The 14,043-nt window shown below is 36.8% G+C and overlaps 1 protein-coding gene and 1 non-coding gene across 6 annotated transcripts in view; one reads left to right on the forward strand and one right to left on the reverse strand.

Annotated features, from left to right (window-relative positions):
- SIPA1L2 (signal induced proliferation associated 1 like 2) overlaps positions 1 to 14,043 on the reverse strand; it is a 147,595-nt gene that overhangs the window by 103,815 nt on the left and 29,737 nt on the right. For all 5 annotated transcript variants that reach the window (XM_065631457.1, XM_065631461.1, XM_065631459.1 and 2 more), the window contains exon 2: positions 9,833 to 9,908. The gene's annotated coding sequence lies outside the window, so the exon portion shown is untranslated. The remainder of the gene's footprint in view (positions 1 to 9,832; positions 9,909 to 14,043) is intronic.
- Positions 10,294 to 10,420, forward strand: LOC135987844 (U11 spliceosomal RNA). The gene has a single exon (XR_010606079.1). It is a non-coding gene; the product is annotated as a U11 spliceosomal RNA (small nuclear RNA).

Consider the following 14,043-nt stretch of genomic DNA (forward strand, 5'->3'; position numbering starts at 1 on the left):
GATTCATACCAAAGACACAAAATAGCTTGAATAGATTGATAACATATGAAGAAAAAAAGCTATAACACCTGTATCAAGAATAACTGAAATAACTGTTCTTGATCAAAGTACTTTATGAATGCAAGAACTCATCTTGAAGATGAAATGAGAATGCCATTTTGTTTTGCTACATCTTCCTAGAAACCCGTGTTTTATGAAAGGAACAATGCATTAACTGGAATTAGTTTCTTCTAGCTAAGACACTTCAAAATTACCTTTTAATAATAAAGACTAGACTTAGTGTTCCAGTCAAAACAATTCTTCCACTGATTAAATGAAAGTTGGACTCTCTACACTTACCAATAAAACTCTTCATGAAAGAAAGAAAGGCTTATCAACTCATGAGCCAATCAGTTCTTCCATTCTAACAATCACTGTGGAAGTCCTAAAATATTTGAAACTAAGCCAAATATTATTCCTGGTCAATAAATCTCAGTTAGATAGAACTAACAGAATTAGTCATGGCAAGAGGTAGCAGACCAATTTGTTAGTCTTTGCAGAAAATTAAAAGCAAATCAACCGTCACATTTCCCAGGCAAAACACTGACCCTTCCCCACTTGCCTTGTTTCACTCCATCCCCCCACCTCCCCCAATTTCAGATGAAAGTGTCTCTCTAATCTGAATGGACTCCATCTAGTACTGACTGGACATAAGAGCTAATCTTGTATGTAGGAACCACTCAAGGGAGAATATCAGGAAGGAGTAGTTCTTTACCACTGTGTTTTCTCCAGGAACATAAATTTCCTCACAAATCTGTACAAGCAGCTGACACTACGGCTGCCATAAAGGCCATGTGCTATCAGACACACCTGTCAACTCATCTGGAGGTAAAGTGATTTGTCCATCTAATTCCCTCCCAACTACTTAAGAATAAGTTAGTTAACTTTTTAACAACATATCAGTAGATTAATGTTGCCTTAAAGAGTTATTAGAACTGACTTTCTAGTTAGGCAAAGGCAATTAAAAGCTGCAAAAGAAAATAAACATGTCATGTTAATGCAACAGTTCATATTTGGTGCTCAAACAAGGTATAACTTGAATGAGTATTTGTTGAATATCTTAATTTTTAATAAATTTTAAACAAACCTGATTTTTAAAGCAGGCATCAGCAACAGCATTTGAAACTAAGTTAGAAAAAAATGTACATTATTCAAACAAAAAAAAATGACTGCCATTTACTGATATACAATCCATTGTTCCTACACACACAATGACTCCACATTAGAATGAGATAGAATTCAATACACCATGCAAACAGCTTTGCAGATAAAAAAAGTTGGGGAAAACTACTATAGTAGCATTTTGTGCTTCAGCTAAACAAGACAGGCATTATTTCCATTGAACTCCATAGAACCCCAGTAACAGTGTGAATTGACTGAGGAAAGAGTACACATTAACATAAAAATTCTGAGTCTACTGGAGAAAAGCAGCTTTGTGAAAAATTGCAGAACTGAAATACAAATATGAAAAAAATTATCCAGAGCAGCCATACAGTACAACACAGGAAACATCTTCTTACCCTGAAATACTCTGAGAAGGAATTGAATTTGAGTTTGCTTTTTGGTGGTAGCGTTTCTTGCCCCCTCCACCTTGTCTATTTGGATTTTTGTTTATTTGGGGTTGTTTGGTGGTTTGTGGGGTTTTGGGGGTTTTTCGGTTTTGTTTGGGGTTTTTTTGGGGTGGTTGGTTGGTTGTTTTTTGTTTTTTTTTTTTTGGGGGGGGGCAATAGAGGTATTTGCTTTTAGAAAAAAGCTTTTTATTAATTAAAATAATGAATACAGTCTCTCCAATACACAGCTTGTTTTCTAAGTAACACATATTAATATAACTATGTATTCCTGCTGTGTTGCAATGTCAGATTCCAGTAAGAAATAAATTCTCACTTCTCTGTTTGATACAGGGAAGTAAATTAAATCTTATTGCAATAAGTCTACAAAACAGAACCTCAGCAATCAACACTCCAGTGAAATACCTAAACTACCGAACAACTGGCTACTCTGAAGTGGGAAGGCATCCAGTAGAAAGTCTGCAGTTCTCCACTTTATCCTCAAATACAGAAACACTTAGAAACCAGAATATTCATGTAACAACAACAACAACAACAAAAATAGCTTCCCAATTCTAGCTATTATCAACATCTAATTAACTGTAGAGAAGACAATGGAAGTAGATCCTGAATTTGGACAATGGACACATAAGCAGCACTTTCCTGGAAATGTTTGCTTCCAAAGAAGGAATGAACACCACTTGACAGACCACATATGTGGTCAACTGAATTTTTTTTTTTTAAAGAAACATGAATCAGCATCAAAACCAGATGTCCTTTGATTCAGTTAGTAAGTAGGTTTCATAACAACTGAATAAAGAAGGTAGCATGTACCTTACGGAATAAATTAAGTGTAAACAATACGCTGCAAAGTTTCATTCACAGAATACATACAGACACTTCTATTGTGCCTTTGTAAGGGAGCACAAGAGTTAAAAGTGCTCAAACAAAACCAATCACCCATCCCAAATCCATCATAGAGATAGCCTTCATAGAAGGTATGGGATACCGGGAAAGCTTCCTTCCCTGCTACAGAACAAGGTCATTTTACAACATTCTATAATTTAAACATAAATCGAGAAACATCTCTTTACACCATGCTTAGCTCTACTTCTGCTAACTAGAGAAGAAAAGACAAGTAAAAAATTATTTTAGCAAAATCTTCACTGAGCAGTTTGCCCAACATAGCTGGGTGGTTGCCAGGCCAAATACTTAAGGGGAATGTACCATTTAAAAAGGACAGAGCATCAAGGTGGTAACACTTGAATCAAAATAATGGCAGCTGCTGTCTGCATGCAAATCAGCATGGGTATCTGGGGTTGAAAGGAGACAGTAAGTATATTCTAGTCAAAGCTGACACTTAAAAGTCAGTAAGAGCAATAGAAAAAAAAAATCTGTCAGTTAGAAAACTTAGGTTATATGTTACCAGTCCAGGCATGGAGTTTGGAGAAGGACAGAAAAGGACAAAGAAGAAAGTAAATTAACTATAAAGAGAGCTGCCAGAGAAAATAATTTCTAAGAGGACTAGACAACTAAATTAAGCACTACCAATTAATTCTAACTAAACTTTTATTTCCTTAGCAGTGTTTCTCTCTACCTCTAACTCTATACAACATCCAAAACAAATCAGTTTTGCAGTCTTCCTTCTATCCATGGTCTGAGAAAGACTGGATTGTTTGATCCCTCAGGTTAGGAAGCACATGAACACATATGCCTAAAATACATACCAGATATAAATGTATGCACCAGTAGGGCCAGGAGCTTTACCTGTGACAATTGAGCTGAGTTCTCTTTAGCAACTATGTGGATCGTGTGTACATAACCTTGTGACTTAGCTGAAGCAAAAGGAAAAGAAGCTGTTGGACAATTCTTTCAGGGAAGGCATAAAAGACAGGGGGGAGTATTGCGTTAGTTGGTGAAACAAAGAGAATGAAAGAATATGAGAAAGCTCTAGAAAAGGGAGCATGTGGGCGATGAAGGGCATGAAGTAGAATGCATGTCCCAATAGAATGCAGCCCATCACCACCCATCCATTGAGCTTACGGCCCACACTGGAGGGGTAGCATGAAGGACCAATTTTTCTGGCAAAAGAACTAAAAAGAAATTCAGTTTAGTTAAGATTTATTCATATTTCACTCAGCACCAAATTAACAGTTTTAAAAAAAACCAAAAACAAACCACAAAACAAACTAATTTTAAATCAACCAGAGGAGTGAAGCACTAATACTACATCATCCACTTTAGCTGGATATTCACAAGAAAGAGAGAAGATATTATGGGGGTTTTACTGGGATGGAACTCCCATTTTATCCCATTACTCCAAGATACCATTATTTCTGATAGTGCACTACAGAAAGGTCTATACTTCACGTGATCCTGAACAAAACACCTCATGTCCATCTAGAATATTTGCTTCTACAGGATCCTTCTAAAATACTTACATTTATTCATTCTCATTTTAAAGCTAACTTTTAAGTTTTAATCTCTCTGAACTATAAGGAAGATTTTAATTTTTCTGGATGATGACTTTAGAAACTAACAAACTATATTTCTGCAATAAATTATTAGCTATATCTTGCATCACAGCAGCACCAAAATACTCTTACATTTCCAATTTTTGCTTCAGAAATAACCATCACAGGTATAACTTTGCTAGGCCATATACTTTCTGTAGACTTGCAGTTGTTACACTGGCAACTGTCACATTCATGACAGAGGAACATCTCTTGTTTCAAATTGTGCTTTAGTTCACTTTTGTCAAACCAGGAAACCTGAGGCTTCCAGCAATGAAATAACTACTTCAGTACATAGTTCCAGAAGCCATGCACGCAACACCTCATAGTAAGCCACACACACTTAACACAATGGAGAATTCTATCTTACTATTTTGTGTGAGCTTAGTAACAAAAAAAGTACAAGGCCAACAGGAACATAAACATGGAGGTTCAAGACAAAATCACCTTATTTCATAAAATATACCCATCAACTGCAACATAATTTTAGTAAGCAGTCCGTCAATTTTTATATTTTCAGTTACTGCTTTAGAGTCATTCTGCTAACCATCCTCAAAAAAAAAAAAGCTTAATTTTAAAAATAGCCTTCATTTTAATTTTTTAGCTACATGACTTCATTACCTTGATACAAAATGCCAATCGAAACAACTCATTATAGTGGTAATAATCCTATGACAGAACAAGTTTCCTTCTACCTCATCTAGTAACACCACACTCCAGTAACTTCAAACTTGTCATGGTTGCACACACTAACCTGGTCAACAAAAGTATTTCAAACGCTTATTTCTATTGTGCAGTTTAAGAACACTGTTTCAAAGTCAAACTATATCAAATACAAAATAAGAGAGACCCAAGATTACTCTGCTAAACCTAAAAGTACCGAAAACGCCATTGAGACGAAGTTAGCTGAAATGAATACAGCTGTCATCCACATTCTTCCTTCTCCTCAGACAAAGCTACCAACTGCCAAATGTAATCTAATAATTAGCATATGTAAAGCAAAACAGCTAGACTATGACATCAGTTTAACTGCTCCTTAGAAAATAGTTTGGAATTGAGCCTGCAGCCCACTTTGACCTTCTAGATTCTAAAAAAAAAAAAAAAAAAAAAAACAAAACACCACACCACAAAAAACCCCAAAAACTTGCCCAAGAGAACAAACCAAGAAATTTACAGGTGTATTCTCAGTTTTAAAATGAGGAGGAAAATACTTCTAAAAGTTCTCTTAAAAAACAATCCTACTTTAGAGAAAGATGAAAACAATTAGAGTCAAAAATCAAAGTCATTATTTGTATCTGGCTTCTAAACATGATACAAAAGGAACACTGATCACTAAGTAAGAGAAATAAAGTAAATATCTGTGAACAGTGCTTTGGAGCCAAATGAAAAATAAAGAAAGGCGAAGTAGAAACAGGCAGTCTATCTAATCTGTCAGTCACCCAAACATAATTAGCTGTTATTATCATTAACTACAATGAAGATCACTTTTCTGTAATCTCCAAGAGACAAATGACAAAAGTAAGGATGTCACACACAGAAACAGCTGAACTCCTCCTTTCTTCTAGGAAGACAGTCAGTATATATTCGTAACAAAAAGTACATGAAATTAAAGCATGTGTTCCTACTTCTCTTAGAAGTAACTACTTCAAAAAAATGTTTACAAATTTAGTTTACATTTTTGACAAGACTTGCTGGCATGGAGCTCTGCCCTTCCAGAAGTTGCCCAGAGCAGCTAATTTCACTGGTCTGAAAGATGACAGAGAAATCTCAAGAAATTTCGAGAAGAAAATGTTCCTTTTTTTTTTTTTTTTTTTTTTTAAAGTATGATTCCTTTCCATCCATATCACTGTCTGTTTCATCTTACTGCAAATGGGAGAAAAAACGTATACAAGCAGACACCAGATGAAGTGGAGAATCTGGGAGAATTTTGTATTCCTCCTTCCCCACCCCAGCCAGGCTGCCATGCGTGACAGAGTCCACTCTCCATTCATAAGGCGGAATTTGATGAGGCAGCAAATCAGGTTACTAGGCTAAATGACATGAGTGAGTGGGAAAGACAAAGTAAACACTTCAAAAATCTAACAGGTAAGAACTACAAAGTATCATTCAGAGCAAATGAATGACTTTTTAGAGGACTAACAAAGATAAACGGAGTACTTGTGAGATTTCTATTTTTGCAACTAGATTCTTCCTCGTCCCCTGGCTCTTCTTCTCCCGCCATGGTCTTTGTAAACAGACAGGGCTCAGAGTGTGCTGGGTTAATAACCAGACCAGGTCAGACTGCAAGAGATTATTTTTAAGCTGTTTACATTTTATAGATAGGAGTGGATGTGACAGGCTATACAAGAGAAGACCAAATATAAGAGGTCATCTGTATCATATTATCGATATTTTAAGACTAAAATTTACTGAAAACAAAACCTCAGACATTCCATAGACAAGGTAAAAATATTACAGCATAGTCAGTTTCACAAAATTCAAAGCACTGATAGTCCTTTCAGACAATCCATTTTGACCCTGAGAAATGCTTCCAAAATCTCATTAAATCTTTCCCCACTAATGAACTGAGCCTGAAAAAAATTCTGATGTCTAAAACCCTGCTACCTACGCTCATTAACAAAGGAGTAAATGGCCTGAGCATTTTCCCTACAACTTGATTAAGAAAGAGCTGCAAGAGACCTTGACTTAATCTTTTTAATTCATTGAATTTATCAATATGTTCTAGGGTTTTTTCTGCTTTGAAAATACACATCAATTTCTCCTCTTTTCCTACAAATGTATCAGCACATGCAAGATTAGACATCTGTAATCGTCATTCTCTTTAAAGCGTTATTATAGCTTCATAGAATAACAGAATGGTTTGGATTGGATGGGATCTTAGAGATCATGTAGTTCCAACTTCCCTGCCATGGGCAGGGCCACCTTCCACTAGACCAGGTTGCTCAAAGCCCCATCCCAGACCTTGAACACTGCCAGGGATGGGGCATCCACAGCTTCTCTGGGAAGAGAAGTTCCAGTGCCTCCTCACCCTCATAATGACGAAATTGTATTACAACTACTGTTACTTCAAACCATAGAAAAAGGGCTAAAGAGAATTACAAATTATATTTTTTCAGCTTCTTCAGATTTCTTTAAACAGCTACTGTGTCTTGGCTAACTATACAGCCAAAAGATAAAGCAAATGCAATACTAGAAGTGGTTATCACAGAATACTAGACTAGATTTACCAGTGTTAAGTTCTCTTTTACTACATAATTAGCATTATTCAAATGCAGGTATTCTTGACAACATATAATACAAAATACATTACAATATTGTCCTCTCAGTCTGCCACACTGTGTATATGAAAAGTAGTGGGTAAGATTCAGAGGTGTATTCTACACTGCTGTTAAAATAGCAGAGCTTCATCATGCTCAGTAACACAGGAGGCTGATGATCTTATTTCATATTACAGAACAGACCATTTATTGAAAAACGGCCTTAGATGAGAAGGGGAAAGAAACTATTAAGTTGATGTGAGCAAATGAAGTCACTTAAAACCTAATAAACGATAACATGTAGCTATTGAGCATCTACCTAGTTTAACTGCTGTAGCACAGAGGGGCTCAGGTGGCTGGACGGAAAGTTCAATTTTGTTTCTTGCATCAAAGCATAAGCCAACCATGTCAAGCCACTGGCAATGAAGGTCAATCATTCAGACTCTCCTAAATCTATGATTCTTTGAATAGACTGACAAACCTGCATGGAATCCAAAAGCAGTTATCTTACTTCACACAAATCTCTGAATGCATAATAAATTTGAAATAAATTTTAAAAAACAAAATCAATTCTTTTTTCAGAATTTTTTTTCTCCTGGAGACAATATGTAATTGGAAAGGAAAGTTAAAAGTTTTATGGGTGTCATCAATATGATACAGACCGAAAACTACTGCAGTGGAAAAAAAAGTAGAAACTGCAATTGTATGTAGAGTATTATAACGTATAAAGCAAACATTATCTTCAAGCCTGAATTTGGGACACCTAGAATACTCTGGAAAGACAGCTGTCATAGAATCATAAAATTGTTCTGGTTGGAAAAGAATTTTAAGATCATCAAGTCCAACCATCAATATAACACTGCCAAGTCCACCACTAAACCACGTCCCTAAGTGCCATATCTACGCATCTTTTAAATACCTCCAGGGATGGTGTCCTGTGTCTTCAACAGGAACAGGTACTTCACAAGCAGCTTTCATTACAAATTCTGTCCTCTCTCTCCTCTGTCTCCCATGCCTGGCTGGCCTCCCCAGTCAGATATCTCATCTATGCTGTAGATCTGTCATGGGACCTGCATGACTATACCTGGCTCGGTGAGAACAAAAACTATTGCCTCACACCAGATGCAGCCCTGTCAGAAAAGCTGGCTGCCAGCATGGACAGTAGATGCTTGAACATCAGCTTTTACAAACTTAGTTTGCCTTCTAGGCAAACATAGCTTAGTGTTGATACTTAAAAATAACATAGGTGTTCCTGCTCCGGTGGAGGGATTAGACTAGATGGTCTTTTGAGGCCCCTTCCCATCCCTAACATTCTGTGAAAACAGTTTGTAAAAGACAGGACATTCTTCATCTGGACAACAAGCAACTAAGCATAATTCCAGAACTCCTACTGAAGTCTCACACAATTATACAGAATTTATTTTCCACTATTTATCATTATCAAGATGACATTCCATTCATCAGAAGTAGTTCCAATATATATTCACAATTTCTGACAGTGACCAAATTACTGGATAAATTAACCAAAGAATTATTTTCATGGCAGATTTTTCTCTAGACTGTAGTATTCTTGGTGAACTCATGGAGTGAAAAATAAAATGAACGAATTTGATCAAGTTTTTCAAATTTGTATTGAAATACTTCCCAAATGTTTGCATGTTGTTGAAAGTAAACAATTTACCTATAAATCCCCAAGAGCAGGTTTTATTCAGAAGTAAACATGCATGGACACATGGACAGGAAAGTGTTCATTCTCTAATAAGTTATTCATTTCTTCACTGTGCTGCAGGGAGCATGTCTTCATTATATGACAGATTGTGCTCAGCCAACAAGAAGTATTTCTAAACCTGAGCCATACGCTAGAACCATAAAGCAATTGAGTTGGACTAGATCAAGGGTTTTGCAGAATTAGGAGCCATAGGAGAATGACTGCACCTCTAACTCCTGTTGCAAAAAAATATCAAGAGATCATGATTTTTGGTCAGTGTAGGCTCAGGATTTTCTACAGGCAGCCTAATTAGTCCTTACAAAGGACATATTATGCTAGTGTCATTCCTGGTCATATTAGCTCTTTTCCAGAGGAAGACCAAGCTAAGAACTTCCAGACCACCAAAATTATAATTTTATTTTTGGCTTATCTGATGCATTAAGAAATGTAATCATCCCTCTGTATAATAACAGCTGTATAATAACCATTGCCTCAAAGTGATTGTACCATAGGCTTTAATATTAATGAGAGGCAACCTGCCAAGTTACAGATTTCAAAAAAAAAACCTGAACATCACTTGTATGCCGGGCCATATAAATGATTCTCTTATGGGTTTGTTAAGATGCTTTAAACATCCCAAAGAAATTCAGTTTGTGAGATGTCAAACATGAAGAAAGACAGTAGCACTGTAGCATTTTATTTAAAAGGTAGGGTAATACTACATAAATACTAAAAATATATTTGTCACTGGTTAGAAATTATTCTTACCTTTGGCTAGAAGGATTCCCAAAGGATACCAACTTGAGTCACTTTTTTTTCCTCGATATCAGTAAAATGGAGATACCTGTAAGTCAAATGAGAAAGGTTTGAGCTTTTTTTGGTTTTAGGTGAACATGTCCACTTATGATACTGAGGCGTAAGTAAAAACAACTAACTTTCAATGAACGCTTGTGTAAAATGAGAATCTGCTAATTTATACATGAAAATAAAATATCAAGAACAATTCAATGGCTTTAAAATTCAGCCTAGTGTAATACAGACCATGTGTACATGTTGCAATATTATCTGTGTGTCCTGGCTTTGTCTGGGTTAGAGCTAGTTAATTTTCTTCCTAGTAGCTGGTATAGTGCTGCAATTCAGATTTAGTGTGAGAAGAATGTTGATAATATACTGATGTTTTGGTTGTTGCTAAGCAATGTTTATACCAAGTCAAAGGCTTGGTATAACCTGAAAAGGGCTTCTGCCATGCATGGCACAAGGGGCCCTGCAGCTTCCTCCGCGGAATCAATATCAGGAGATTTTGGAAGCACAATTTTTCAGTGTGGGTCAATAGTAGACACCCGTCCCAGCACTCTGGAGGAGCTACCTCTTGCAGTAGCCCTTGAGCCAGTCTGGGCAGGGCAAGATGTAAAAAACGATGCGCTCTACACCACAGCCAAGGAGAATAGTCCTTTCCTGGAGTCTCTGGCAGAAAATACCAGGGAGACTCAAGGTTGACCCCTGAGGTTTTGGACTAGTGGACACAGAGGATACAAGGCCTGCTACACTTCAAATGAAAAGAGATGTATTGCCAGCATATGAAGTGGTTCAAGCTGCTTCAGAAGTGATCATAGACTGGCCAGAATGGAAAGATTTCAGAATATTGCCAGAGCAGGAGGTGATGCATGCTGAAGAGGCCCCATTGTATAATTAGCTACCAGAAAATGAGAAATAATATGCCCTGTTCACTGATGGATCCTGTCATATCGTAGGAAAGCACCGGAGGCAGAAAGCTGCTATGTGGAGTCCTATACAACAAGTTGCAAAAACTGCTGAAGAAAGTGAATTCAGTCAATTTGCAGAAGTGAAGGCCAAACAGATGGTTTTAGATATTGCTGACTGAGAAAAGCAGCCAGTGATCTCTCTCTATGCTGACCCACGGATGGTGGCAAATGCCCTGTGGGAGTGCTAACAGCAATGGAAGTGGAACAACAGGCAATGCAGAGGCAAACCCATCTGGGCTGACACATCGTGGCAAGATATTGCTGCCTGGGTAGAAAACCTGGTTGTAAAAGTACATCACATAGACGCTCATGCACCCAAGAGTTGGGCCACTGAAGAACCTCAAAACCAGCAGGTGGATCGGGCTGCTAAGATTTACGTGTCAGCTGGATCTGGACTGGCAACGTAAGGTTGAGTCTTTTTATAGCTTGGTGGGCCAATGATACCTCAGGTCATCAAGGAAGGAATGAAACTTATAGATAGTCTCATGATCAAAGAGTGGACGTAACCTGTGCAATAGTCTCCACGGTCATCCATGAATATGAAACATGCGCTGCAATCAAGCAAGCCAAGCAGTTAAAGCTTCTCTGGTACGGAAGACAATAGCTGAAATATAAACATGGGGAGGCCTGGCAGATTGGTTACATCACACTCGCACAAATCCACCAAGGCAAGCACCATGTGCTTAAAATGGTGAAAGCAGCCACGGGATGGCTGGGAACATATGCTGTGCTCCATGCCACCACCCAGAACACTATTCTGGGCCTTGAAAAACAAGTCTTGTGGCAACACGGCACCTCAGAAAGAACTGAGTCAGACAACGGGACTCATTTCCAAAACAACCTAATAGACACCTGGGCAAAAGAGTATATAGACTAGGGTAAAGTTAGCTGGGGTACCACTGCTCGGAAACTGTCTGGGTATCAGTTAACAGGTGGTGAGCAATTGCATTGTACATCACTTCTTTTACATATTCTATTATTTTCCATTCCTGTCCTATTAAGCTGTCTTTATCTTAACTCACGAAGTTTACCTTTTTTTCCAGTTCTCTCCTCCATCCCACTGGGCAGAGTGGGGTGAGTGAATGGCTGTGTATGGTGTTTAGCTGCCTGCCAGGTTAAACCACACCACTGTGTAAGGTCCTGGCAATAACTGGAAAAAAAGCTTTGCTGGGGAATAGGTCATGAACCAGTAGCTGCTTAACCATCAGACTGTTTGATTATGGCTCTGCTTCAAAGGTCATGATAAAGGGTTCATAGAACCATAATATAAAAAGCAAGTAGCTTAATAATATTTTCAACTACAAGTATGAGAAAAATTAATGAAGTTCCATAAAATGTTTTGAGGGAAGATAATAGTCAGTTCATCCAAAAAGTTTAGAAACATTCTATGAGAATCTGTGGGATGACTTACAGCAAATAAAGTATCTAACACAGCAAACTTCAAATTTGACAGACAAAAAAAAAAAAGTGTTGAAACATTAACGAAGGCAACTGAACTACAGAAAACTCAACTTCACAAACAGGGAAATGCTAGTACTTATGAATGAAGCAAAATGAAAGTATATGTGAAGTAAAAATATTTCAGGTCTGTGGGATCAACATACAGAGATATAGAACATAAAACTATCATGTACAAATAAAGCTATTTGGCTTTCTATTTTTTATCTGTGATAACACAGTTTCAAAGGGAGTTCAGTTTAGCATGATCTCAGATAGTAAAATCTAGCTTGAAAATATACAATGTTACATTCATATTGAAAGAAAGGAAAAAGAAAGCACACACAGGAGGAACAGATGTTATTTCCTGTACTAGATCACCACCATAGGGATAAAAATAATTCTAGTATTTTACAGAATAGTGCATACAATGGAAAAGAACACAAAGCCTCAAAATCCTAAATCGACTGCGAATCTAGGTATTATAGACACCAGTAACATAAACAAAAAAGCCTACAGAGACAGAATGCAGGATAGTTTACTGTTATCCTCATTTTAGGCCTAGCCAAAACTAGGCAGCCACTTAAGTCTACTTTTACCAGTATGCTCACGGTAGCAAAAGCTTTCCGATGTCGTTATAACCTAGAGCTTAAGCAGACACTTTTGCCAGTGCGGCTTTCATGAGAGAGCTAAAACAAAACTAAAGTATACCATACCAGTAGTAGTATTGACCAACATCATCAGATAACTAATATGTTTGCCAACAGAAGACACACTTAAAATAAAACCCTGGATATTAAGAAAAATCTCATTCCTAACCTAAAAACTACATCTGACAAAGACAAATTTCAAACATAAACCTCACTCAAGTAAAAGCTGAAACTAAAGCCAGAGACAAACATTTTAACTTCTTTATTCATGAGCCCTGGAAGAAAGAACTTGAGAACACAATAACAACATCTAAAACCTGTAAGAAATAAGAGTATCCAAATCCTAAACAATCCTTGCGTATGGTAAAACAAACAGCTGAAGAATTAAAGGAAGTCCAGCAAGAGAGATTTGTTTTCTCATGTATATTATTACTGGAAGCAAAACTATATATCCTTGTACAAATTGTAGACTGACAGGTATTTTAGTCTAATCTGACAAACTGGAGACAATAACTTACAACAAGGGTTATCACAATTTATAAATGATACACATACTTTTATATAGGTACAAGTCCATACTGTAATCTCATAGTGTCACTGTGAAATAGACATCTGTTCCAATATAAAACTGAAATCAAGTAATAAAAAAATCGTATTTTTATATATATCATATAGAGATATATAAACAAAAAAATGTTCAATAAGCCTCTCCAGACAGGTAAGAATAACCAAAATCCATTCTTATTTTCCAACAGCAGCCTCTAGTTTTATATTATACTAATATTATCTGGATAAGAGGAAACATCAGCCATTACTCAGCACAGGGGGAAAATCGGAAAAGTAAATCTATGAAAAGCAAGCAATTGCAAAAATGGATTTTTAAATTTTTTTTAGAATAGCTATGGAATCTGGTTGATTTTCCAAAAGAAATAGGTTTCCATTTTCTATAACTTTATAAGAATATTATCATTATTAATGTTGTCTCTCTCACAAAAAAAAAAATAAGATGTCTTCATACATTGCAAATCACTAGAAGAGCAAGCTTCAAGGTACTTGTCTCAAAGACCATTTTCAGATTGCCTATTTATGGCAGTAGAAAGCAGAATCAATTGATCCATCGAGTAAAGTA

The sequence above is a fragment of the Caloenas nicobarica genome, chromosome 3 (assembly GCF_036013445.1).
Source record: "Caloenas nicobarica isolate bCalNic1 chromosome 3, bCalNic1.hap1, whole genome shotgun sequence".
In the NCBI taxonomy this organism is placed as follows: Eukaryota; Metazoa; Chordata; class Aves; order Columbiformes; family Columbidae; genus Caloenas; species Caloenas nicobarica.